This window comes from Malania oleifera, chromosome 6, assembly GCF_029873635.1.
Source record: "Malania oleifera isolate guangnan ecotype guangnan chromosome 6, ASM2987363v1, whole genome shotgun sequence".
Classification (NCBI taxonomy): domain Eukaryota; kingdom Viridiplantae; phylum Streptophyta; class Magnoliopsida; order Santalales; family Ximeniaceae; genus Malania; species Malania oleifera.
In genome coordinates, this window is record NC_080422.1 from 62,434,061 (window position 1) to 62,440,060 (window position 6,000).

A 6,000-nucleotide genomic window follows, 5' to 3' on the forward strand; every position below is an offset into this window, starting at 1 on the left:
CAACAATAGTAAGAGTTATTTTATTATAGACCCTATAGGCTTTACTATTTGTAGAATATCCTAAGAAAATTCCTTCATCTGATTTGGCATCAAATTTCCCTAAGTCATCTTTGTTATTTAGAACAAAACATTTACATGCAAATACATGAAAGTAAGCTATGTTTAACCTTCTTCCTTTCCATAATTCATAAGGAGTCTTGTTTAGATTTGATCTAATAGAAACCCTATTTATTACATAGCAAGTTGTATTCACAGCTTCAGCCCAAAAATACTTAGGTAAATTGTTTTCATTTAGCATCGTTCTAACCATTTCTTGAAGGGTTCTATTTTTCCTTTCAACAACTCCATTTTGTTGTGGAGTTCTAGGAGCTAAAAAATTATGATTTATACCATAATCACTACAAAATTGTTCAACATCTTTATTTTTTAATTCTCTACCTTGGTCACTCCTAAAGTTGGTAACCTTATATCCTTTCTCATTTTGAAATTTCTTTCTAAAAGTTATCAACATATCACAAGCTTCATTTTTGTTGGCCAAAAACAATACACATGTGTATCTAGAATAATCGTCAACAATCACAAAAGCATATTGTTTTCCTCCTAAGCTTTGAATTCTTGTTGGTCTAAACAAGTCTAGGTGCATGAGTTCTAAGGGCCTATTAGTTGATATGTGTTTTTTTCTTTTTAAAGCTTGTCTTGATTTGTTTCCCTAATTGGCAAGCATCCCAAATTTTATCTTTTATAAATTTAGTATTTGGTAAGCCTTTTACTAGATTCTTCTTAGATATATTAGATAGAAGATCCGCGCTAGCATGTCCTAATCTTCTATGCTAAGCAAGTTACCCCATTTGGTCCAAAAATTCAACACTTGAATCATCAATGAATCTACAAAACAGATTTGAAACAAGATGTTCAAGAATTGCTCCTACAAGAGCTTATTAGTACAATTCAAAACTATATACTTTAATACAATTCAAAATATGAAATTCAGATTGAAGCTCTAAAAGTATTTCACTGTATGATTCTTTCATGGATGAAAGAATTAGTATTTGAAGCACAATGTCAATGAGTGAGAATTAGCAAAAACTTAGTAAGCTTCGTGCAAATTGAGAGCAAGAGAGAGTTTTGAGAATTTGAGAGCAATTGAGTGAGATTTGAATGTTGAATTTTAATTCTTGGTTATTAAATCAATTGAACTTGAGTGTATTTATAGAAGTGGAAAAGTATCTAGCTTGTTCCCCAAGTTTACTTGGAGTAGGGTCCAAGATTTAAATAAGTTTGAGCCCCAAGTAATTGAATTTTTCAAAATATATCTGTTATGCATTTTAAATTTTTCCACGTGGTAGTTGACTGTAAGGTTTCTCTCAGTCGTCTGTCAATGTATTACTCATATAAAATATACAGGTAGTAGGGTGGCAGTCACCTGTCAACATGGGATTAGGCGCCTCTCTCTGAATAACTGAGTTTTTTAAAGACAAGAAGAAGGGTGACAGTTGACTAACAAAACTCAGTCAGTTGTCTCAAAATACACTGTCAATCACCTCAAAATACACTGTTAGTTGCGTGTCAATACCTAGATAGTTGACTTTCATGTTTCTGTCTGTAAATTTTAAAAACTCTTAACATGGCAGTAGACTGACCATGTGCAGTCAGTCGCTTATCAAGCAATTTTTTCTTGTTTAAAAATATTTTTGTTCTCTCTCTTCTTTGCTTATTCATTCTTGGAATATGAATTTTTTTTTTCTTTTAAAAATATGTTCCAAGATTTAAAAATAAGATTTCTAGGTCTCTTTGCCTAATGAGCTTCAAAATGAAAATCCATACTTGAATTATATTTGAAGTACTTACAATGTATCTCCTATTGACTCTCTTGAATTTTTGTCTCTTTGTTGCTGATCCTTGATCGTTTAATCTTCTTTAAGCTTTCTTTATGGATCACTAATTTGATATGAGCCTTCCATGTACCTTGATCCTTATGAGCCTTCAAGATATGTCATTTGAAGTTCTAAGCTTCATTTGATCCTTGATTTTTGACATGAGCTTTCAGAATTGTCATTTAATCATCTGAAATCCACTTTGCCTCCATCAACTGAAATATCACAACTTTGAAACAAATTAGATTGCCATACTTTGTTATCATCAAAATCAAGAGTCATAAGCCTAGCTAGAGGATGAAATAATATTCAGCAAGTTCTTATAAAAATAAAATCATACACGCAATTTATAACTTGTAGAAAATAAAAGAGTAGAGAAGAGGAAGCTGAACACCGTTGTTTTTACAAGGTTCGGCCGCAGCCTACATCCTTGCCTCCAACAACATGTTGCGAGGATTTCCTTTACCAAATTTGTTACTAGGTGAAGTTACACCCTCTCTCCCCCAAAGGTGGAGTTCACCTCTCTAACAAGAATCCCCTTTCGCTAGGCAACAATTAAATCCCCTGAATGATAAAAAATACAAGAAAGAGCAAATACTGGCTTATACAAGAAAAAAACTCCTTAAACGAGCAAATTAGTACAATGCTAGATTAAAAAATAATACTTCAAAAACAATATGAAAGTTGAAGTTTGAAGTATATCACTAGAAATCTAATTTACGCGTGTAAGATTCAAAAGAACATATCAGAATTTCTTCTTGTTCATAGTAAGAACACAGCAATAGAGTAAACGGAAAAAATATGCTTGTCATTTGTGTTCTCTTCTTATATTCTTACCCTAATGTATAAGAAAAATAACTTTATATAGTGCACTAGGGTTTCAAAAACTTTCCTCTGAATTTTATCTCAATTTGGAAACCATTCCCGCAATATTTGGAAACAAGATCAGCGCTATTTAACGTTTAAACACTCGCATCAGTCGCCTATCGCCAAAGGGTCAGCTGCCTATGCTCCTTTAAAATCAGTGTATTCTGAAAGTCAGAATAAGGTCAGTCAACTGTGCTCGATAGGTTAGTCTCCGGTTCCTATTCTGTTTGAATATTTTCAAACACAAAAGTACCACAGTCGCCTGATGATTCTCCATTAGTCACATGTCCTTTTAGCAAACTTGTTTTTCAATGATTTTTGGTTCCAAACTTAATTTAGTCATTTGAAAATTCATTTTGGACTTTGAGAAAATATTTTCCATGAATAAAATCAGGTATCTAAGTCCAATGACATTTCCTAGGAGCTTCAATCAATCAGTATTGAGTTTTGAAGTACTTACATGAGACTTTCATATGATTTTCCTATCTTAGTGTTTAAATCTTCATGTTGTGAAGCTTCTAATATGTCTTCCGAGCTTTATGAACTGCTTCAATGAGCTTCATGTCTCACATGACTTGAACTTTCATGTTTCTCATGTCTCATAGCCTTGAATGTGATTTTCCATTCAAATTCATCAAGTATATCAACTTGGAACCATAAGATCACTTAAGTCTTGAAACTTATACTCACAAAGACATGTTAAGTAACCTTGATTTTGTTATCATCAAAATGATATTAAACTTTGTTAGGCCAACAAGTTCGACAGTAGTGACCACTCTAGAATCTTCACTAAAAGTGTGCAAATAGTGGCAGTTGCTAACTGTCACTAAAAGTGTGCCAATAGTGACAGTTTCTAACCATTACTAAAAGTAGGACAATACTAATGATTCTCGAACCATCGCTAAAAGTTAACAATTGTGGTTGTTTAGAAACCGTCACTAATAGTAGGTTTTTAGTGACGATTTTCAGCACAAAAATAATTTTAGTACAGTGACGGTATTACGCTTTTAGTAACAGTGCATCTCTATCACTAATAGTAAGTTGAGTTGGTCGTTATAGTCACCAATCTGTGAGTGTCACTAAGTTATAGTCACCAATCTGTGAGTGTCACTAAGTCATCACTAATAATTAATAGTGATGGTTTGCTATTATTAGTGGCAATTTTAAATTGTCACTAAAATTCTTCTTTTTTGTAGTGAATCCTATATTAAATGTGCCAATGGTTCCCAAGGTTGAACTATAAGACCTACAAAACAATTCAAAAATGGGGTTCGAGGTGCCCAAACCTTGAAATATTCTTGTTATTGTTATAAACCAACTACCATCACCATGCTTCTAAGTACAATGACCCATGCAAACAAGTCCTACATCAAACAGGGCAACAGTTTCCAAATTTGAATTGTATGACCTGCAAAATAAGTAAAAAATAGGGTTCTAGACACCCAAAACATGAAATATGCATATTTTTGTCATAAACCATCTACCACCACCATGCTCTAAGTAAAATGACTCGTGGGAACTAGTCATACGTCAAATGAGTCGATAGTTCTCAATTTTGAACCATAGGACCTACAAAACAAGTCAAAATGGGGTTCAAGGTGTCTAAAATATGAAATATGCTTTTCTTGTCATAAACCAACCACGCCACTATACTTCTAAGTAAAATGACTCGTGGGAACTAAAATTGCATCAAATGAGTCGACGGTTCATATGTTTGAATTGAAGGACCTATAGAATAATATAATATGGGGTTTGAGTCACCCATAACATGAAGCATGCATGTTTTTATCATAGACCAACTACCGCCACCTTGCTCCTAAGTAAAATGACCTGTGGAAACTAAACCTACCTCGAAAAAGCTAATGATTCTGAATTTTGAACTATAGGACCTATGAAATAAGTCAAAAATGGGGTTCGAGGCACCCAAAATGTGAAATATGCTTGTTCTAGTTCTTTTATTTATAATTTTATTTTCTTCATTATGTTACTTCTATTTTTATTTTTTTTTGGGGTTTTTCCATTTGCAAATGTGATGGAGTACTAGTAATTCAGTTGGAGGCATGAGCATTTTTTTGGAGATGTTAACACAATTATATTTTCGGGCATTTTTGTTAACATTATGGATGTTTTCAGTTCGGGGCATACATGGACATTTTTTGGTGATGTTAGAATAATTAAATTTTTAGGCATTTTTATTAACATTCTAGATGCTCTCATGTAATAACATTTTAAATATTTTATTTGATGTTTGGACCTTCTTTTGAACATTGATTGTATATTTGAATCGAATATCAGATATATTTCGACCTTTTTAGTAGAAAGTGTTAAATATTAAATGCTTTTGATTATTGAAATTGTACAGGAACTACATTTCATTTCATAACAAAAAACAAAAAAGGGGCGTAAAAATGATATTAGATTTTGTGATAACAGTTTTTTGTCGCTAAAAGTATTATCACTAAAATTATATTAATATTATCAACAACTTTTAGGGAGGATTTTTTTCTTCGTTAAATACCTTTGGGAAAAAACATATTTTGTCACTAATTGATGTCCAGTGATAATTGCCAACAACTTTCTCCCCTCCTCTATTTTATTTAGAGACGACTTAATTATCATCGAAACTTATTGTTTTTAGGAATATATTTTTTTTTGTCACAAAAAATAAATATCATAGTCGTCACAATATTTAAGAATGAAACTATTTTGTCCCTAAAGACTATTTTTTCGCAACTAATTTCATTATTCGCCCCAAAATATTTAGTAGTGCTCGTTTAGGAACAAGTATACGAGGAAAATTTTTCCGTCACCAAAAGTATTTAGCGACAAATTTGTAACTTTTAGTGACAAATTTTGTCGTCGTCAAAAATAATATATATATATATATTTTTGGTAGTGGATGATGTTTATTGAGTTGAGTTGTAGATCTCCATATAATAACTATTATAGGTATTTATGCCCCTCTTGAGGTTAAACCTATATTAATTTTATAGTTGCAAGCATAAATTTAAAATAATAAATCATATAATAACAAAGTAATTTTATAAAACATTTTAAATCTAATCATAAATTGGAACTACTTCGTAATATTAAAAATTGAAATGATAATAGGCAATATGTTTGCCCAATGCTTATTCTTCTCGTCGCTTAATGATAAGCAACCTATGCCTGATGAGTTAGGTAACCATCATCCCCTATCGACTCCATGTTCTTCATTACCTGGGTGATACGTGATTCCATCCCATAGATAATTTGCGTC